At 36.1% G+C, this 23,382-nt stretch overlaps 1 protein-coding gene across 5 annotated transcripts in view; it reads left to right on the plus strand.

Annotated features, from left to right (window-relative positions):
- The first annotated feature begins 1,284 nt into the window (after positions 1 to 1,284).
- TRPC4 (transient receptor potential cation channel, subfamily C, member 4) overlaps positions 1,285 to 23,382 on the plus strand; it is a 211,042-nt gene continuing 188,944 nt past the window's right edge. For 4 of the 5 annotated variants that reach the window (XM_011942991.1, XM_011942993.1, XM_011942994.1 and 1 more), the window contains exon 1: positions 1,342 to 2,115. The gene's annotated coding sequence lies outside the window, so the exon portion shown is untranslated. Of the gene's footprint in view, positions 2,116 to 23,382 lie in introns of all 5 variants that reach the window. The other variant, XM_011942992.1, reaches the window with a different exon arrangement.

A 23,382-nucleotide genomic window follows, 5' to 3' on the forward strand; every position in this document is an offset into this window, starting at 1 on the left:
TCATCTAATGTTAAGGAAAGTAAAGAAGTGTTTAAACATGTCCATGTATTCTTCTTGAAGTAAAGAGTAAAAAGAGTTTCAGGAAAGGAAAAAAGCCTTTTTGTTGTTCTCTCTTTTGTTTACTGCAGAAGCATTGTAGAAACCAGGTTTATCTCAATGTACCTTAGTATTTTGGGAAGGACTAGAGGTAGTGCTCTCAGAAATTTAGAATAGGGGTCTAGCTGAGCTGGGAATAAACCCATACAGGAGCAGTTAGGCAGGGAGAAAGATAAATTAACAAATAAGAAAAGTGACTTAAAAAAAAAAAAAAAGCAGCATGCACAGTTACCCCAGAGTGATCTCTGGTAATATCCTCTCTACTCATGTGAAAACTACTTACAAAAACCTCAACTCATGTGAACTCTGAAGTGGGTAGGGGAAGATAAAAAAGGAAATTCTTTAATTTTGTGCTTTAGAGTCTGAATATGGATGCCAGTTTGTTGGTTTATATTCCTTGGGAATATTCCATGGGAAGAAACTGGTCCCCCTTGCAGTCGACACATCACAGCTTCCCAGGTGTAACAACGTAGTTGGGACAGGAGAAAACGGTTGCTCCTAAGCTTTTGCGTAAATTGGAATCAGGCATCTGCTGGAATACAATCAGAGACCAGCAGCTAATCTCAGGGCTTTCAGAAAACAACGGAAATCCGCTAGAAACAGAGTCTCCAGGAGGGTAGTTGCAGCTAGGATTCCTCAGGGGCTCCACTCTCTATCTTACACATGAACTCTGTCTTTCTCTGCGTCATTGGGTCACAACCAATTAAGCCTTTCTGAGTGACAAGCTGGGAATCACCGTGTTGCAGTTACAGCAAGTGTTATTGCCAACTTTGCCAATAGCGTGTATGTGTGGTTTCTGTGTGTGTATTCCTCTCTGTGCTTTAATCTTATTTTCATGTGTGAACACTAAAGAGATTGGACAAGAGATAACCTTTATCTTGAAATCTCACTCTCAGTAAGCTGGTACCAGTAACACACACACACACACTCGCACACACGCACACTACCTGCGGCCGCAGAACTTTGCACCCTTAGGCTGGCTTGCGTCTTAGGGTTTTGGTATATTTGGTGGAAACTTGCTGATTTCCTATGCCTTTTGGAAACACCAAATTGGGTGGGGGTGGTTGGAACGCTGTGGCTCATCATTTATTCATTGCGACTGTTTCGATTGTTGACACTAGTGGCAAGCCGCATCCTTCAGCTCTTGCAAGGGAAGTCTGACACCTTGAGGACAGGAGAGGGGGTGCCAGGCGCCCAGAGAAGCGGGAGTGGGAGAAGCTTTGAGAGTTGCAGGGGGCTACTTTCTTCCAGTCGGGTGGCGGGCCGCATGGGTGCTTGTTGACCAGGCTAGGAGCAGGGCATTCAAAAGCTGGGTGTCGGAGCGCACTGAAGTCCAACACGCCTGCGGAGACCGCCCTAAGACTGGAGGTGTGTCTGGCTTGCATCCAGGGCCACAGGGTAGATTCTCGCCACCGACCTGGCTGGATGACGGCTGGCTGGTAGTGAGCTCCCCTGCCCACTGGCTGACCTCAAGCAGTTGGCCCCGGTAGGTGGAGGTTATTCGAGGGGGACGAGTTGGGGACGGAGTGTCAGCTCCTGCCAGCGCGCGGGTCTCCTCCACCTCCAAGCAGTGTGCTGCGTGGGACGCGCATCTTCCCGGACTATCCCTTTCCAGCGCGGTCTGTGCGGACCCCGAGCCGGGCAGCCGCCAGGGACGGAAGGCGGGGTGCCTTTCTCTGGGCTCATCCGCTATCAGCCGTGGGAACTCTTAACTTTATCCAGAGGGATCGGTGAGGGCGGGGGTGGGAGAGGTCCTCCTCCCCTGGCGCTTACCTCCCCCTCCCGGGCCGCCCCTCCCCCGCCTCCCATGGCTTCGCTTTCAGAGCATCCTCACTCCGCCCAGTTCGGTGCCAGCTGCGTGGGCTCCAGCTTCGTTCCTTTTCCTTGGAATGCTCCAAAACTCGGCAGCGACTAAGGGAATTCCATCGGAATTTGCCGGGCGTGCTCTCACCCCGCACGGCACCCGCGCTGTCCGTCCCCGGATCCCATCACTTCAGCCCGAAGATTGCAACTTTGCAGGTAAAGAGGATGTCGCCTCGGAGCTCCGTTCGACCGGAGCTACACCTCGCCTTCTTTCTGGGATCTCGGTTAAGTTTCCTAAGCTGCCTGGGAAGCCGGCTCTCTTCTGGGAGGCGGACATCCCTGGGGGGTTACGAGTTCAAAAGGTTCTGGCTGTATGGTTTCTCTTCAAGGCTCAGGAAAAAAAATCTGTGAAGCTTTCGGTGCTTGACTCGGGCTGAGCAGGAGTTTGGGGGTGCTTCTCAGTCTTCCACCGCACTCGGCTTTAAAGCAGGGGAGAGGGCGAGGAGTGAACCCCCGGTATGACTTATATGGTAAACAAAGGCGCTGTAGCCACGCCGTGGTGCTGGGGAATGTGGCCGCTGTTAGCCTTTTATGCATTTGGGGAAAATGGAGATCTCAGGGGCACCTGGGTGCATATAAGTGAGGCCTTAGCTCGCCGGCACTTAAAGTAGGGGCACGAAGGAAGTAAAGTGATCAGTATTCTACCGATCGATTACATTCTGCGTCATTTTCATTCTCTGTCAAGAAACAGAAACACTTTTATCCGTGTTGCCCGACCCAGGCTAGTGATTCCTAGTTCGCCTGGCAACCGAGATTCCAATGAAGCCAATGAAGCCCATGACCCGGTTTGCTACTTGGTTAATCACTGGGATTCACTGCACAACTTGTTGTTCCAGCTGTGAACTCAGCTGCCTTTTGTGATTAGAGACAAGAGTATACTGGAAAGGCATTGAGGGTTTAGGAGAGCTGAGGAAAGGGATCTCTTATCTTGTCTGCCTGCATTCACTATGGTGTATCCCTGTTCACATGGCTTCTTAGGGAGGTCCTTCCCAGTGAAATTCCATAGCTATAAAATGCAGCAAGTTGCTTAAGGAGTAAGCACCAAGCCAAAGGAGTAGGAGGAGACAGAAGGAAGCTTTAGTTGTTTAATTAAAAAAAAAAAAAAGACAGACTTGTAAAACTTTTTCAGTTTTAATAAAATACCACCTCTCAGGGCTCATATAATTTCTGCCTTTCCTTTCACAGTACATAATCACAACACCAAGAATATTACAAATTCTTTAACAAAAAGGTTTACTGGAGGGTATTTTTGGTTTTAGGGTGTTTTTTGGTAAAACTCTAAATTAGACATTGAGAGTAAGAGTGGGCGGAGATGTTAAAATGCTGAAATCTTCATCATTGTGTTGGGTTTGCTATTTAAAATTACATTTATAACGCCTACTTTTATTCACCTGGACACTATTGTCCATAAAATATCCTCTTTAAATGTTTAAGGGAAAAAAAAAACAATAAGATCAATTTCAATTTTCTTGCGTACTGGTCATTCTGAAAGATGTATGAGTTGGACTAGATTTTCATTACTTATAATCTTTAAAATCTTGTAATTGTTATATAATTTATTTTTCTGTTGCACTTATTTCCAAAAGGTCAAGATAAAATTGCATAAATAAGTCCATGACAGAGTTAAAGTTCTATATGAATTTTATAGCTATTTTAGTTATTCAACCAGTAAGAGGCCAAATAACTTTTCATATAAAATAACCTTAATCAATTCATACTTTGTATTAAGAAGAAGTAACAGAAGCAATCATTTTATTCCTTCTCATTAGAGGAAATTTTAATGTCTTATTCTATACACACATTTCAAACTAACTTTCTAACTTATACTCCATGGAGAACTACAGCCATCTATAGGACTGAAAAGTTACCTGTTTCAACATCCTCATTTAGGAAACCAAAGCTAAATAAATATTTAAAAACAACAACTTATGTTTATAAACTATTACATCATTTTAATTGGTAAGGAATCTGGAAGTTAGATTGGCTATTTTTCAATATTTGGATGGCTGTGTCTATCAATACTTTTGTGAACTAGATGTTATTAAAAACTTCACTGTAATAACTAAGCTTAGAAAAATTGCTGTTTCCTAATTGTAGATGAAAGATAGAAACAATGACAATCATTATTTTTAATTTTTCTTTTATGATTTCAAAGTAATAAACGTATCTGATCTAGTCAAATGCTATCAGCGTACCCTGTGAAAAACATAATTACATTTGTATTGAAATATAATAACCCCCTTTAAGATGCACTGATTTTAACCCCACTGAATTAAAAATACTTTTAAACATGTATTTTTTGAAATAGTCTGTTATATTTTTATACCTGTATGTTTAATTGCCAGGATTATTTATGGCAGTTCAGATGATCAGCGTTATATTTAGCAGCTGAAAACTGAAATAATTTCTCTTTTCTGATCTACGCATGTATTGGAACAAAAATAAAAATATGCACACATTTATTCAATAGTAAATATTGTAACTATCAGTGCTTAAAGTTAATATAGATATATAACTAAAGATAGATTGATGAGAAATACTAAGCAGTAGCTAGAACTATAAAATTAGGAACTGTATATTTTATGAAAATATGATTGTTGTATTTTTGAAAATAATGTCAGGTAAAGGAAAAATACAATAAACTATTAAATTTTCATTTTTCCAAAACCATCATTGCCATATAGTTTATGAAATCAAATTCTAATGTGCACTTTGACTTTAGAAATTGAATTGTCTGGACTCATTTGAAACCGGTGTTATTGACCTCTTTAATGCCGATGGAAACCCCACCATGATTATTTGGTTCTCATTAAAAATGAGGTTGAGAGGAGACAGCTCAAAGTAAAAACTTTGCCTTTTCACCTAATTATACCCTATACTCCCCCCCCCAAAAATATTAAAACTGGTTCGATTCAACCCAAATTTAATTGGGAATTTGTTTCTATCTAGTTATAATGAAGAGTTGATTTAGAACTATCTTACTCCTCATGTTTTCTATTTCTAACCCTTCCAGAGGCATTGACACCTCAATATTTTAAGAGATTTGACAATATTTTGATCAGGGATATAATATCATGACTGTGTCTTTTTAATCAGCACAAATATAGACCTAATTTTTGAGAACATTAGTATTACCGAAATAACTTTATGATGCAAAAAATACATTTAGGGAAAGACACCGTTTATTTGGGAAACTGAAAATTAAAGGCAAGAGCATTGAAAATGTATTAATTCAAAACCATGTGGTTTCATAAACTATTTAGCAAATTAAGTGCTGTATCTAAATGTTTAAAAAATCTAAATGACCCCCCTGAAAGTTGTTTAATTTTAATAGGATAAGAAAGAAATAGTTTCAGAACTTGATCTACTATTGTAACTAAGCTGTATGTAATATCCTATTAATATTAATGTATATTTTATCTGTCTTTTTAGAAATATAGCAGTGTCATAGAATAATGACTTCTTGAGAGACACTAGATGACACATGGACACAGTGTCACATATAAAATTAGAGATGTTAATTAAAACATTAATGAAAAAATATGCCTTGATAGCTTTATCTAGCACACTGCATTCTCTTTGAGAAATGACAGTGAAATGAAATGAATCAGATATTCATTAATTATATTCTGTCTGTAGTTTGCTGTTAGATTTTGAAATATGTCGAAAAAGTCACCATGAGTAATTATGTCAAACAAATACTATCAAGAGTTGAAATTTACCTGAAACAGGACCTATTGTGAAAAAAGAAAAGAGAGAAAATGGGCCAATATTTATGAGAATTTAATGTACACTTGGTGCTATGCAAGAAACTTTGAAAAATAAAGCTATTTTTCATTGTTATCTTAACATCTACCTTGAAACTGAAGTATTATCACATTTTAACAATCCGAGAAAGATGAAATTTATGAAAATCACAAAATTGCTTTGTGGGAAGGCAGGATTTAAAGTATATCAAATCCCTTCACTATCAGGTACTACATCTACCTGAGAGTAAAGTCTACACTCTTTTTACTTAATTCCTGTGGTTTCTAAGATACAATCAATAATCTTTTAATAAGGTTCATAAATTCATTTTTTTCAGTTATTTATTTCTTGAATTTTGAAAATATAGCATCGGAACATAAACAACTGTCCCCATAATGGGGATAGAATTTGAAACAGTAGTCTGTTAAAATTCTATCAGTTTTGAAGCAGAGCAAGAGGTAAGCTACTTGTCTTGAGCAGGATGATCTCCAAATGACTTCCTTTCTTATTCTTAAATATACATCTAGTACATGTAAAAAGAAAAAAAGTTTGTTTTTATGAACAAAGTTCAAGATTATAATTTTTTAGAACTATTCATGAGCTTATAATTTATAAACAAAAAGTTATTCCAAACTTTTGAACATTTGTAAGCTGGTAATAAAATGTCTTTATTTAAAAAAAGTCATGCTAAGACATGTTAGGTTTATACTACATCTTATCAATGTTATGTAAAATTTCTAGACAAGTGTATTTGTTTTAGTTTTATCTGAAATTTTGATTTTCTAATTATTGTAGTGTCCCTTGGTATTTGAGAGGAGCTCTCATTCACGCATCCCAAAAGACATCGATTAGCTGGTGCCAGATCTTAACAAATTTGTCATGATACTTACTAAGCATATATATGCATTTGCGCTGACAAGATTGTGTCCAAAACCTATTGACATTGAGGTTGAAGGAATAATTTCTTTACATATATATAATGCCATTACAAAAAGTATCACTTAAATATTATCCATTCAGTAGACATTTGTTGAATATTAGTAAATGAATAATTGAATCAATAGATGAATGGCACATGTGTACGCTTTTCATTTTTGTTACATTTTCTGGCAAAGTTCCCTCTGTCTAGAATAACTTCTACCTTTTTTGTTTCTGTAAAAATGTTCTTCAGACACTAAAGCCTGGTTAGTGCCTAGTTAAATCCAGTATGACCGTCTCCTTTAAAGTTTCCTTCATTTCTCCAGATGTCCCAAGTATAAATACAAGCAAAGAGCTTGTTATATTCTGTCTTGCAGGTTGGTAGAGGTCTGTCTCCAGATCTAGACAGTAAACTTTTTTAAGGAAACCAGAGGATTTTCAAAACTGTGTGAGTTTGTAACTGAATTAGAGTGCCATAAATACTATTCTTCATAATTGACATAATTAATGTATTTTATACTTTCATAATACTGTACTTGGCTAAATTTTTAGCATATATTTATATAATGATGCCAGTTGTGATAATGTTGCACTTATACAATATAATGAGTACCATATTATTTCTTATGTTACAAAAATAATTTACCCACCATTATTCAATAAACTTAACTTTCAGTCAACTACTCACTCTATAACACTCATTTTTATAGGATTTATATAACCAGTTATTAATGTGTTTCAGTTTAAGTGGTACCGTGCCAGAATTCTTAAAGAAGGGCTTTTATTCCATTACACTATGAGAGGAGTAGTTAGAGTTGAAAGAGGACAGATACAAGTATTTCTCAGGAATGCTTACTGAACTAAAGAAAGCCAGAGACTTCTTTGGAGTGAGGATATTTGGAAAGTAAGTTGAGAGTGCATTTCAAAGACTTGACAGTACACGATGTCCCATTGTGTGTGGCATGAGGGATTTAAAAAAACTTTTTTCATTCTACTTCATTGACAATAGAGTTTTTACAAATCAAGATTATGAAAAGTGTTCAGATACTCTGCTATATTTTTAGTGCATTTCATCTCTAAATGATAGTGGAGAAATAACACAATTTGCATACCAGGATCATAGTTCATAATACATTGTAATTTTCATTTTCACAGAAGTAGTATAATAGCACTGACTACATGCTTTTTGAATAGATGAGTGAAATAAATGAACACATAAATGATTGAATTGGTCTGTTGTCAGTTGCTATGCTCAACCTCTTTAATTTAATGCACTGTTCATTCAAGTAGCTGATCATACACCAATATGAACCCCCCAAAATACAACGAAGGGATGACACAACAGACATAGTGTACATGAAGTGAAGAACAGAGAACACATCATGATTTATGTACAATCATCTTCGCCATTTATGACAGCATGCGTATCTTTTTATGTAAAGATCCCCTTCATTCTAAGGTAGAGTGAAGCTGCATGCCCTGAATCACATTGAGGTCTCACTTTAAATGAGTGTTCTTTTGTGGTAGTTGCAGTTTGACAAGCAGAATTGGGTCTTCTTTAATTTTATCTAGAGCCCAATATATACAGGCATATAATTTATATGTGTATACAACATACATATATATGTGTATGTGTAAACACACATATACACATACATGTAATAACAGTAAATAACAAGTAATAAAGAGTGGGAGATTGCTTCTGAGTGTGAAACACAAATTATTATTGAATAGTATAAAGTAACCCATAAAGGACCACAGGCTTTGTTTGTGAATATATCAGTGTCCCTATAAAATGGTTAGATTTGCAACGAATGACTTGGAAGGCAATCTTATTTAAAAGTATGTTTCTAAGTAGGCCTCCTAAATCTTTCTATATGATCATACAGTCATACATCAAATATGTCCTGAGAAAGGCATCATTAGGCAATTTCATCATTGCACGAACATCACGGAGTGTACTTACACAAACCTAGATGGCAGAGCTTACTACATTCCTAGGCTATATGGAATAGCCTATTTCTCCTAGGCTACAAACCTGTGTAGCATGCTACTGTAGTGAATACTGTGGGCAATTGTAAATATACAATGGTAGATATTTGTGTATTTAAACATAGAAAAAGTACAGTAGAAATACAGTATTATAATCTTATGGGCCCACCATCATATACACAGTTCATTGTTCACCAAAATGTTGTTATGTGATGCATGACTGTGTATTTCTCTGTCTACACACATGCACACATACACACACACAAGCACACACTTTACTGAGGCCTTAACAATCACTCTGCTAGATGCTGAGGATACAGAGATGAATAAGACATATTTTCCTTTTTCTTTAATATTTTAAGAAAAGTTTGTTTATAAGCCTCTTATCATATTCCAGCGTTCTATATTATCTAAAACATATTTGGCAACCTTATTTTCTCTTGATCCTTTCCCATGACAACTGTGAACTCACTAAATAAATAACATAAATTATATTACAATGAGTAGAGTCTATACTTGACATTTAAAAGATAAAACAGAACAAAACAAAAACTTTTGGCCATGGTGGAATAAATCTAAATACATTCTTTTTGCCACTAATTATTGTTTTCTATAAGAGTAGGACTTAAGTTTTTTGACTGTAAATCCGTTGTTAAATTTAAATAGCATTATTGACACGATTAAAAACAGTGTTTTCCTTTTATACATAGATACTACCAAATTACCACTCACAGGCTATGTATTTTAAGAGGTAAGTTGTTTTCCAAAGTCTGGTTGGATTTTTGGTGTTACAGCTACATGTTGCCCTATCCCACATGGAACCAATGAAGCCACTTTTGTAGTGAGGGATATAATGACCCGGATTCTCACCACCCTACCCCTTTCTCTTGAGACAGTAGAGACTTTGGCTTAAGAGATTCTGTAAGGTCAGATCAATTTTAGAGAAATCTAGGAGTTCTCAAGGCCCATTGTTAGTGTTTTCTCATGGGCTCCTCTGTCTACTGCTAAGTCTATTGAAAACCTAGAAATAGACTACCTTTCTCATGGCCTTTAATCTTGAAAACAAAAAAGGGACTGGACTAGATACAATCATCTTTTTTACAAAAACCATTATTGGAACCTGCATTCCTAGGACTACCAACAGTGCCAGAATTTCTTCCTTTCTGAGGGTTATCATGCAAAATAATTAGAGTGCCTACATCTAAGCATCTGAGAGCCTCTAAAATAAAGGAGAAAGAACATTTAAAGATATGTCCCTCTGCATGTGCTGTATAAAAAGAGATGTTGGCATCAGGGAAAGTGTTATTTGCTTATCTGGTTCATTTTAACCTCACAGCTTAACATTTTGATTTGTAATGTGCAAGCTACTTGGAGCTGAACTGCACATTTTCATTTAGCACTCCAGCACGTTGTCTTGGAACAAAGTGAACCAGCAAATGATTTTGCCCTTTCGTGAATAAAAGAAGCTTTAATAAATGACATTTCATTATAGTAGTGTTTATGATAAATATTTTTCCATCAAATAAAAATGTCAACAATTTTAACCTGAAGAATAAGAACTGCTTTGCATTCTATTGTATTTAGCAATGAACCACTAAAACCAGAACTTAAGGCAGAACTTGCTTAAGCACATTTTTTACCAGTTACTTACACTGCTGTAGTTGAAATATTGTATATAATTAAATAGTGAAAATTACCTTTTTAAAGATTAATAATTAATGGCAATAATTGTTGCCAACATCAAATGCAGAAGATCTGTTTTTAAATTGTAACATTTTAGCCTCTGATTTTTTAAAAATGTAAATGTCTACAAAGTAAATATACAAGCCAGTTGAGAAAAAGTAAACAAACTGAGCACTTGGAATGATCAATTTTTGAATAACCTAGTATATCTGAAGCATATAACCTAATTCATTTCAGTGTATCTAAATGAAGTGTTTTTAAAAGATAATCTACTTTCTTATAATGCTTCCGGTTTTGAGAGTCAAAATGAGATCTTCTCATCTTTGATATATAAAAGGATTATTGTCAAATATTTAATGTGATCAATGAGACTAACTACTCATAAAATACACTGGAATTCAACTGATTTTAGAAGGGTTTCAAGGTCTGCCTGAAATTTATCTGGATTATTTTAAATATAATGAAATAGATACATAGGTAAACCAAAGACAGCGACTGCTCAAAGGGTTTCACACACCCTTTGTTTCTTCAATACTATACGCTGCTAGCACTCCATCAGTCCTACAAATGGGAATTTTAAATTGTCTAATTGGACTTGGGACTAAGCCTACTCCCTCATGGATTGGAGGCTTATGACAGAGGAACTGCCGTATATGAATTCACATTCCCTGCTGCCTCAACCATAACAGGGTGCTTCCATATGTAGGTGGTGCATATGGTGAACACGCATATTTATGAACATTTATAAAACTGTGGTAAGATCATGTTTTCATGGTGAAACGAAATTACAACCTTGATTAAATTATGCCTTCTGCTGAAATCCCATTACTGTTTTCTTTCTTCTCCACAGGTTGGACATAGACATTTCTTCCTAGTCTATTTAAGAAAATTTTATATGAAGAAAGGCTTAAACAAAAATATTTAAAGAAAGGAGATTTCAGGTTATTACATTGTCCCTTTGTGTACAGGAAAAGGCACATTGAATTTAGTCTATTGTGCTTCAGAAAAATGATCTATTATTCTCTCTAGGGCATTATGAAGTTAGTATCATTACATGGTTGGTGGTGGGGTTGAATGTTTTACACTAAAATGAGTGCCCAATATAATCCTAAGGAAAAATATTAAAAATATTCACCATACAAATATTTTCAAATGTCCTGTCTAAAATAGCAAAATACTTGATATATTACTCATATTGTTAATCACAGTTAATAGTTCATTTTAAAAACAGTTTAACATTTTAATTTTAATTCATGCAATAAATACTTTCAGTTCATTTTTCTAAACTCTTAGCAGCATGGTATTTTGAAAGTGTTTGCTAGTTGCCAGAAATATAAGTGTAAGACAAAACAATGCAAAATATTTATCCGTATGTTTAATGAGCTATTTTTGTCTTTACTTCTTACCCTAAAGTAAGTTAAAATAAATTGGAGGATGGTATGTTTATCTTTTAAAATACATAATTTCTATGTACCAACACATGTGCATGGGGGCAGGGGTGGGGAGCCTGAGCTGGATAGATGATTTTTTATTTTTCCAGAAATAATGATTAGTATGTTTCATTTTCTATTTTATTTTATTTTTATAATTACAGATATCATATGTTTTTAGATGACATCTATTCCTTCTAGCACCAACATGTATCTTGGTAGGTTAAGAGTTCTCTTTAGTATACGTTTCAGTGTGAGTATGTTGACAATGAATTTTTTATTTTTGTGGGATTGAAATGTTTTTGTTTTAACCTCACTTTTAAAGTTTCTTTCCTTGGCTAGAGTATTCTAGGTTGAAAATTCATTTTATTTCAGTACTTTCAAAATACTGTTAAATTGACTTTCAACTTCCACCATTTCTGTTGAGAAGTCAGCTGTGAGTCTGATGATGCTCTTTGAGGTTAATGTGTGTTTTCTTTTTCTTGCTTTTATGTTTTCTCTTACTTTTTTATTATCAGCAGTCATCCAATTATGTGTCTAGATGGTGTCTTTATTTCTACTGTTTGATATTTGGACCATTTTTAAAGCATGGCTTCCTGTCTTTCATTACTTTTAGAAAAATTTTAGTCACTATCTCTTTAGATATAGCTTTGACCTTCATTTTTTCCCTTCTTAAGATCTCCAAATAAAGATGTATATAGCTTTTTACACTATGTCATGTTCTAGTAAACTTTACTTTTTCTTTTAATGCTTTTTCCATTTATTTTTGTCCTCTGGGTTGTAATCTGTATATTTTATTTACAGCTCTCTCTTCCCATTTATGAATCGTCTTTTTTTCACCATGTCCTATCTGTAGTTAAACTGATTTATTTATGCATTTTGCATACTTTTTTATTTTTAATTTTTTGGGTACATAGTAGGTGTATGTATTTATGGGGTACATGAGATATTTTGATGCAGGAATGCAGTCAGTAATAATCACACCATGGAAAATGGGGTATCTGTTCACCTGACCATTTATCTTTTCTGTTACAAACCATCCATTTATGCCCTTTTAGTTAGTTTTAAATGTAAAATTAAGTTAGTTTGACTTTAGTCACCCTGTTGTGATATCAAATACTACATATTATTTATTCTTTCAAACTATTTTTTGTGCTCATTGTCTGCACTTCCTCTCAAACACCACTACCCGCACCAGCCTCTGGTAACTATCCTTCTACTCTTTATCTCCATGTATTCAATTGTTTTGATTTTTATATCCCACAAATAAGTGAGACGATGTAATACTTGTCTTTCTGTGCTGTCTTTCTGTGCATTCACTTAACATAACGACCTCCAGTTCCATCCATGTTGTTGCAAATAACAGGATCTCATGCTTTTTTTAGCTGAATAGTACTTCATTGTTTATATGTACCACATTTTCTTTATCCATTCATCTGTTGACGGACACTTAGGTTGCTTACAAATTTTGACTATAGTGAAAAGCACTAAAACAAACATGGGAGTGTAGATATCTCTTCGATATACTGAGATACCCTGCAGTGGGATTGCTGGAATTGCTGGATCATACAGCAGCTCCATTTATACGTTTTTGAGTAATCTCCAAACTGTTGTTGTTCATTGTGGTCATGTTAATGTACATTCTCACCAACAATGTATGAGGATTCCCTTTTCTCCATATCCCCTCTAGCATTTGTTATTATCTGTCTTTTGAATAGAAGCCATTTTAACTGGGTGAGGTGATATCTCATTGTAGTTTTGATTTGCATTTCTCTGATGGTCAATAATGTTGGGCACCTTTTCATATGCCTGTTTTCCATTTGTGTGCCTTCTTCTGAGAAATATCTATTAAAATCTTTTGCCCATTTTTTATCAGATTATTAGATTTTTACCTATAGAGTTGTTTGAACTTCTTATATATCCTAGTTATTGAACCCTTGTCAGATGGGTAGTTTGAAGATACTTTCTCCCATTCTGTGGGTAGCCTCTTTACTTTGTTGATTGCTTCCTTTGCTGTGCAGAAGCTTTTCAACTTGATGTGATCCCATATGTCCATTTCTGCTTTGGTTGTCTGTGCTTGTGGGGTATTACTCAAAACATTTTTTCCCAGATCAATAATCTGAAGTTTTTCCAATGTTTTCTTGAAGTGGTTTTATAGTTTGAGGTCTCAGATTTAAATTTTTAAGCCACTTTGATTTGATTTTTGTATATGATGAGAGATAAAGATCTAGTTTCATTACTCTGCATATGGATATGCAGTTTCCCAGTATCATTATTGAAAAGACTGTCCTTTCTCCAGTGTGTATTTTTGGCACCTTTGTTGGAAATTAGTTCACTGGGGGTGTGTAGATTTGTTACTGGGATCTCTATTCTATTCCATTTGTTTAAGTGTCTGCTTTTATGCTACTATCATGTTGTTTTGGTTACTATAGCATTATAGTATAATTCAAAGTCAGTAACATGATTCCTCCCGTTCTGTTCTTTTTGCTTAAGATAGCGTTGGCAATTCTGGGTCTTTGTGGTTGCATATATATTTTAGAATTTTTTTTCAGTTTCTGTGAAAAATGTCATTGGTATTTTGAAAGAGATTGCATTGAATCTATAGATTTCTTTGGGTAGTGTGAACATTTTAACAGTATTGATTCTTCCAATCCATGAAAATGAAATATCTGTCCATTTTTGATGTCCTTTTTAATTTCTTTTATCAGTGTTTTATAGTCTTAATTGTAGAGATCTTTCACTTCTTTGGTTATTTCATAGGTATTTATTTTTATGTGTAGCTATCGTAAATGGGATTACTTTTTTATTTCTTTGTCAGATTGTTCACTATTGGCATATAGAAATGCTACTGATTTTTGTACATTAATTTTGTATCCTGCAAGTTTATTGAATTTGTGTATCTGTTTTAATAGTTTTAGGGTGGAATCTTTAGGTACTATGTTGAATAACAGTTATGAAAGTGGGCATCCTTGTCATGTTCCAGATCTTAGTAGAAACACTTTCAATTCTTCCCCATTTCTATGATACTAGATGTGTGTTTGTCAAATATTGCTTTTATTATGTGGAGGTATATTGCTTCTATACGCAGTTTTTTGAGAGTTTTTATCATGAAGTATGTTGAATTTTATCAAATACTTTTTCAGAATCAATTGAAGTGATTATATGGTTTTTACCCTTTAGTATGGTTTAACCCTTTAGTTGATATGATATATCACACTAATTGATTTGTGTATGTTGAACCATCCTTGCATTGCAGGGATAAATCCAACATATTCATGATGAATTACCTTTCTAATGTATCATTTAATTCAGTTTGCTTATATTTTGCTAGGGATTTTTGTCTCAATATTCATCAGATATATTGGCCTGCAGTTTTCTTTTTTTAAATGTTTCTTTGTCTGGTCTTGGTATCAGGGTAATACTAGCCTTGTAGAATGAGTTTGGAGGTATTCCCTCCTCTTCAGTTTTTTGGAATAGTCTGAGTAGTATGGGTATTAGTTCTTCTTTAAATGTTTGGTAGAATTCAACAGTGAAGTCATCAGACCCTGGGCTTTTTTTTTTTTTTTTTTTTTTTAACTGCAAGACTTTATTATTACAGCTTTGATCTCATTACTTATTATTGATATGTTCAGTTTTTTGATTTGTTCATGGTTCAATTTTGGTAGGTTGCATGTGTTCAGAAATTTGTCCATTTCTTCTAGATTTTACAATTTATTGGCATGTAGTTGTTCATAACAGCCACTGATGACCCTTGAGATTTCTGCAATGTCAACTGTAATGTCTTCTTTTCCATTTCTAAATGTATTTATTTGGATCTTCTCTCTTAGTCAGGCCAGAAGTTTGTCAGTTTTGTATATCTTTTCAAAACACAAACTTCTTGTTTCATTGATCTTTTGTATTTTTTTCTTAATTTCAATTTCATTTATATTCTCTGATCTTTATTATTCCTTTTTTTCTACTAATTTTGGGTTTAGTTTGCTATTTCTTTTCTAGTTCTGTAAGGAGCATCCTTAAGTCATTTATTTGAAGTTTTTCCTCTTTTTGATGTAGGTACTTGGAGCTATAAACTTTCCTCTTAGTACTGCTGTTGCTGTATCCCATATGTTTTGGTATATTGTGTTTCCATTGTAATTTGTCTCAATATATCTTTCAACTTCCTTCTTAATTTCTTTATTGATGCACTGGTCATTCAGGAGCATATTATTTAATTTCCATGTGTTTGAATAGGTTTCAAAATTCCTCCTGTTACTGGTTTGTGGTTTTATTCCATTGCGATGAAAGAAGATGCTTGCTATTACTTCAATTTTTTGAATGTTTAAAGACTTGTTTTGTGACTTAACTTGTGGCCTGTTACTGAGAATGATCCATGGGCTGAGGCAAGGAATGTGTATTCTGCAGATTTTGGATAAAGTGTTCTATAAATATCTATTAAGCCTATTTGTCCTACAGCACAGGTTAAGTCCAATGTTTCTTTGTTGATATTCTGTCTGGGAGGTCTGTCTGGTGCTAAAAGTGGGGTTTTGAAGTCTCCAGCTGTGATTGTATTGAGGTCTATCTTTCTCTTTAGCTGTAATAACATACACTTTTTCTATCTGGGTACTCTAGAATTAGGTGCATATATTATATCCTGTTGCTGGATTGACTCCTTTAATATTATATAATGACCTTGTTTATCTCTTCTTACAGTTTTTGTCTTGAAATCTATTTTGTTAGATATACATATAGCTACTCCTGCTTGCTTTTTAAAAATTCCCATTGGCATGTAACATCTCTTTCCATCCCTTATTTTCAGTCTATGTGTATCTTTATAAGAGTGTGTTTCTTACAGGCAATAGATCATGGGGTTTTATTTTTTATCCATTCAGCCATTCCGTGTCTTTTGATCGGAAAGCTTATTCCATTTACATTCAAGGTTGTTATTGATAAATAGAGACTTAACTCTACAGCCATGTGACCCTGAATGCACCCAATCTCATCTGATTTGGAAGCTAAACAGGGTCAGGCTTGGTTAATACTTGGATAGGAGACTTACACCTACCATTTTGTTATTTGTTTTCTAATTGTTTTGTGGTCTTCTCTTCGTTTTTTACTATCTTCTTTCTATGAAGGTAGTTTTCTGTGGTGTTATGATTTAAGTTTTTGGTTTGTATTTTCAGGGTATCTGTTGTGTGATTTTCAATTTGAAGTTATCATGAGGCTTGCAAATATTATCTTATAATCTAGTATTTTAAATTGATGACAACTTAATACTTATTGCATAAACAAACACACAAAAGGAAAATTAATAAAAACTCTACACTTAGCTTTATTCCTCTGCTTTTTAACTTTCTATTGTTTCCCTTTATGTCATATTATACTGTCTATGTCTTGTAAATTTGTCATAGTTATTATTTTTGAGTGTTTCATTATTTAGTGTTTCTACTTAGAAAGACTTTTACACGTCACAATTGCAGTGTTACTGTATTCTGCGTTTTACTGTGTGCTTACTATTACCAGTGAGTTTTTTACCTTTAGATGATTTTTTTCTTACTCATTAACATGCTTTCCTTTTAGAATGAATAACTTTCTTTAATATTTCTTGTAGGACAGGTCTGGTGTTGATGAAATCCCTCAACTTTTGTTTGTCTGGGAAAGTGTTTACTTATCCTTCATATTTGAAGGATAGTCTTGCTGGATATACTATTCTATGATAATTTTGTTTTTCATTTAGCACTGTAAATATGTCATGCCACTCTCTCTTGGCCTGTAAGGTTTTTACTGAAAAGTCTGCTGCCAGATGTACTGGGACTCACATGTATGTTATTTGTTTCTTTTCTCTTGCTGCTTTTAGGATAATTTCTTCATCCTTGACCTTTGGGAATTTGGTATTAAATGTTTTGAGGTAGTTATCTTTGGTTTAAATCTGCTTGGTGTTCTATAACCTTCTTTTATTTGAATGTTGATATTTTTCTCTAGGATTGGGAAATTCTTGGATATTATCCCTTTGAATATACCTTCTATCCGTATCTCTTTCTCTGCCTCTCTTTAAGACCAATATCTATTAGATATACCCTTTTGAGGTTATTTTTTACATCTTATAGGCATACTTCATTTTTTATTATTTTTCTTTTATGTCTTCTGACTGTGTATTTTCAAATAGCCTGTCTTTAACCTCACCAATTCTTCTGCTTGATTAATTCTGCTATTAAGTTACTCTGATGCATTCTTCAACATGTGAATTACATTTTGCAACTCTAGAATTTCTCCTTGATTCTTTTCAATTATTTCAATCTCTTTGTTAAATTTATATATTGGATTCTGAATTCCTTCCCTATGCTATCTGGAATTTCTTTGAGTTTCCTCAAAACAGCTATTTTGAGTTCTCTGTGTGAAAGGTCACATGTCTCTGTTTCTCCAAGATTGGTCCCCAGTGAATTATTTATTTCATTTGTTGAAGTCATGTATTTTCCTGGATATTCTTGATGCTTATAGGTGTTCTTTGCTGTCTGGCCATTGAACAGTTAGGTGTTTATTGTAGTCTTCACAGTCCAGACTTGTTTTTGCCTATCTTTCTTGAGAAGGCTTTCAAGCTATTCACAGGGACTTGGGCCACAAGCCCAATATCACTGAGATTTTTGCAGACTTGTAGAGGTCCTGCCTTGGTGGTCTTTAATAAGATCTGGAATAATTCTCTGGATTACCAGGAAAAGACTGTTATTCTTTTCTTTCCTTTCTGCTAAACAAAAAGGGTCTTTCTCTTTCTGGACTGACCCAGCTGGAACTGAGGGTATGGTTATGCAGGCACTTCTGTGGGCAGCAGCACTGGAATGTGTTGGATCAGACCCAAAGCCAGCACAGCACTGGGTCTTGCCCAAGGCCTGCTGTAACTGCCACCTGGCTACCACCTATGTTCACTCAAAGTTCTAGGCCTCCACAATTAGCAGGCCAGGTTTGTGTTCTTTCCTCCAGGGCAGTGAGATTCCCCACGCTCTCAGTGACTCCAGAGATGGTTTCTGAAAGTCGGGGATTAGAGTCAAAAGTCTTAGAAATTTGCCTGATGTTCCATTCTACTGCAGCTAAGGTGAAAGTCAGACCACATATAAAGTCCTTCCCACTCTTCCTTTCCCATTTCACAGGCAGAGGAGCTTCATCTGGTGGGCATCACCACCACTGGCCCAGGGTGGAGTTCTGCCAGGCCACTGATAATGTTCACTCAATGCCCAAGAGCTCTTCAGACAGCTTGTGGTAAATGCTGCACAGCCTGGGACTCACCCTTCAAGGTAGCGGGCTCCCTTCTGGCCCAGGACAGGCCGAGAAATGCTAGGAGCCCAGGCCTGGACTCAAGGAACCCAAGTGCCTGCTCATTGCTCTGCCCCACTGTGTTCAAGCTGGTACCTAAAGAGCAAGAAAAATTCCCCTTACTTTTCCCTCTGCTTTTCTCAAATGGAAGTCTTTTATAATAGCCACCATTGCTGGGAATCTTCTGGGTCACATCTGAAGCCAGCATGTGTCAGGGCCCAAGGCCCATCATGTACTCCCCGGGGATTGTTGCTGGTTATCCAGTGCCCAAGAGCTCTTTAGACAGCAGGTGATGAATCTTGCCAGAACTGGGTTGTTTCATAAAAGCAATGGATTTCCTTTTTGCCCAGAGTGTGTCTAGAAATGTTATCTGGAGCTAGGGCCTTGAATGCTTCTGCCCAGTACCCTCTCCTACTATGGCTGAGTGGGTATCCACGATACAAGACAGAGTCCTTTTTACTCTTTACTCTCCACCCTCTAAGCAGAAGGAAGGGGAACACTTTTGTTCCTGTGAGTTGCACTGCCTTGGGTTGGGGGAGGATGGCGTAAGCTCTCCTTTAACTCCTCAGCTGGTGTCTCTCCAGGTCACACGCCACCTTAGTCCTCTGGTTCTGAGTCCAGCCTAGCACTGGGAATTGTAGTCCTTGCATTCTAAACTGCCTTTCACATTGACCTAGGACCCCAGAGCACTTTGGCCCATGATGGCAAGGCTTGCCCAGAAACTTGAGTTCTGACCACTAGGATAGGCAATTCCCACCTGGTTAGGTCTAGTCCAAATGCTCCCTCTGTGCACAGGCACTTGTTGAGTCCAGCAAGGCTTACTCTCCACTATTACAGGGCAGCACTGAGTTCAAAGTAATGTCCACCCATCACTGTGCTGTCCCTCCTCCAAGTGCACAGACTTTCCTCACTGTATGGCCACTGACATAGGCTAGGGGAGGGGTGGTATCAGCAATTAACACTGTCTCTCAGACCCTCCTCAATGCCTCTTTCAATGATATGACATTAAAACTAGGTACTGTGATTGCTCACCTGATTTTCGTGTCTTGTGATAGTACTTTTCTGTGTGCAGATAATTGTTAAAATTTGGTGTTAGGAATATGAATGGTATCGGCTTCTATTCCATCACCTTACTCCCCCCTCTTAAACTAATTTATTGAATTAATAATTTCACTTATTGAAATTTCCACTTCTAGTGTTTCCATTTGATTTATTTTCTTATATTTTAGATCTCAGAAAATTTTTACGATTTCTCATCTAATTTGTGAATATTCTTGAATATCACATTTAGTTGAAAGTCTAAGGCTGATAGCTCCAGTAACAGGGCTCTGTGCTAGTCTGTTTATTAAGAATTTTTAAATTAAAATGTATCATACTTTTTTTTTTTTAAAGTGAAAAATGTGTATCAAGAATTGTAGAAGTTTTGTTATCCTCCTTTAGAGAGGATACAGCCTATCCTATCTACTGGAAGGCAAATAGGATAAGAGTAAATCATCTAATCCAATTACAGGCTGGAATGACTGGAGACTAATTTTAAGATTTTACAAGACTCTACGTACTCCTTGTATGACCCTGTTCCTACGTTGTAGGACCCGTGGGGCCTGTGGGCCTTGACTCTTTAATAAGGCCTTTTCTTCCTGCAGAGTCCAGAATAATAAATTTTATCTTCTCATTTGTGTGTGTGAGATTGCTGAATACTCTGCCCTAATTTTCAGCCGCTTGCTGATAAGCGTTTTACTTCTTTCTCTGCAAACAATAAGATTTTAACAAATGCCTTGGTGTGGCACATACTTTTATCTGTATCCCTTTTCACCAGGACATGAGAAATACGTATTCTGGTTGCCTTGACAAATGCCTTGAGAGCAAATATGGCTTGTACAAGGTCAATTCATTTCTGTGTGGTTCCTCCCTATCTGGGATATTGGTTCCATAAGTCCTAGCTAGCTCTGCAACTCTTCGTTAGGAAAAGTCAATTTATTTTCATATTTATTTATATTTACTCAGTTCGTCTAATTGTTTTCAGAAGGAGTGGTAATTCACTACAGAATCATAGTCAAAAGCATAAGCTCTTCTTTTATATCTTAATTTTTATGTTGAAACATTTAGTCAAAATGTTTAAAAGAAAATATTATATTCATATGGCACAGTGGAGATATATAATTGTACCCATAGAGAGATGAATATAGTAAAAACAAAAATGTTTTAGAATCTTTAGCCAGTGATTTTTTATTGCCATAGAAGTAATATTATTCTTGCCAAATTACCATCTTTCACATCAGGAATTAAACAACCATTTAAAGCTATTTTGTGTAAAACAACAAATTGTAGATAAAACTATTAATCTGACACAAATTACTTGTAACTGAGTTCCAACTAAGAGCTCTTTCTTATTTAATAGCAAACACACTATTAACTGAACGAGAAGTAGAGACAGTAGCAATTTAACCTCTTCTTCATTGAGGTGACATTTTTCAGGCCTATGGTTTTCTGAGTAATCCCCGTTTCTATTATTTGATGTCCATTATAAAAGGATTGCAAGGTACTACAGCTCACTACTGCAGGTGTTACAGTTTTCACTGTTTTTGCTAAAATTGCCTACAAATCTTGATAGAATATATTTTATTAAAGGTGCTCTGCAGATGTGGGAAACACTATATTAGACCCAGATCACATGATTTTAAGGTATCATTCAAAACTGCCTGTGAGACATTGTTTCTGATTTAACCATCAGTATTGTTACAGCTTATGGTTAATCTATTGGGTAGTTTTCATATAATCCAAATTAGACCTTATTTACTCTGTGAGATGTGGATTGTCTTCTGTGTTTGTTTCTAACATGCACTGTAATTTTAATCTGTGCCAGAGGATGCAGGAGTGAATGAGAGAAATGCCATCTTCCCAACACAGGCTGTCAACACAGCATGGTCTCAGCTCCAGCCTGATGAAGTAAAAATTAGGTTGTCAGTGCTGAACATTCTGAGACTGAAGAATCCATATTTTTGTTTTTGTTTTTTTTTCCCACAATCCCTTCCAGTTTAAGATCTGTTTTAGGCACAATGAGACCCCGTTGGATGGTCTGAGTGAAAATTCATTTAGGTTTGTTCAGAAGTTAGTGTGGATTTAGATGAAATTCTAGACTCAGTGGCTGGTTGGTCGTGTCCAAGAACGGAGGTTTCCATTTGTATTTTGGGCTGACATTCTTAACCTGTCCCTCAGCCCAAAGTCTGATGCCATGGTTGTGACTTTGTTCCTCAACACTACATCTACCACCATGGGAAGGAATTTATTGCATGGTCAAAAACAAGCTTCAGGAGAACCCACCCCACAGCCAGGCATCCTTTCCATTGGAATATCTTAAACACAAGCACCCAGATTCGTCCAAGTTGTTGTTTGTATCAGTAACTTATTCTTGTTTATTGCTCAGTAGTATTTCATGGTATAGACGAATCACAGTTTCCATGTCAGTTGGGACAATGACATGGATAAGCTAGAAGGCATAGTAATCCAGAATCACATTTCACCTCTGAGCTTCCTTTCTATGAAAGGCCTGAGTCTCCATGGATGCATACTCAACCTCCTTCCCAGGAAGCTCATAGATTTCTTCTAACTGTGGGAATCTAGGTCCTGGCAATGGGCTGTGGTGGGATCTCAGCAAGTGTCCTGTCACATCTGGAGAAAAAAATAATCAGACTTGCTTAAGAGTTGTAGGGTACCATCTGCAGGACTTTAGGCATGTTATGTATACCCAAGATAGTTTTTGAAGAAAGAGCAGATGTTGAGAGTCTCTTAAACTCAGCCTCAAAAGATCACCTCATCTCTACTCCATAGATCTATAAAAGCACGTTAGTTCTTAATTAATTCTTTCAAATGTCAGTGCTTTCTTTATTCCCCACATACCTTTTATATTTGACAGAAAGGCATTATGCCACTTTTCTTTCATGAGTACTGATGACCAAGACCGCCTTCTCACAGATTTCCCTGGTCTGCTTGAAGTTGTTCTTGGATAATAATTTCAGTAACCTTTTGATCAGCTCCTAACTAGGCTTGTCTTTCTCCAGATGATGGGATGAGGGTGTGTGTGTGTGTGTGTAATGTTGGAGAGACCTACTTTGCTCTGATTCTGGTCTTCTCAGTGGAAACTTCAAGGCCTGCTCACTTCTGTCTGCATCTTGATTTGCCCTCTATCCATGTGCTCTTACAGGCGTCAAGAATGATTATGAATGAATAAATAAGTCAGGAATCTGAATTCCTTCCCCTCCAGTTTTCCTTCACTGTCTGCTATCTCTTTTTGTCATAATGTTCTATGGACGGTGTTGTGATAGCAGTTTGTATACAATGGTTTTTATATTAAAGTTTTTTGATGGACAAAAGATAT

The sequence above is a fragment of the Colobus angolensis genome, unplaced genomic scaffold (assembly GCF_000951035.1).
Source record: "Colobus angolensis palliatus isolate OR3802 unplaced genomic scaffold, Cang.pa_1.0 Scaffold214, whole genome shotgun sequence".
NCBI classification, from domain to species: domain Eukaryota; kingdom Metazoa; phylum Chordata; class Mammalia; order Primates; family Cercopithecidae; genus Colobus; species Colobus angolensis.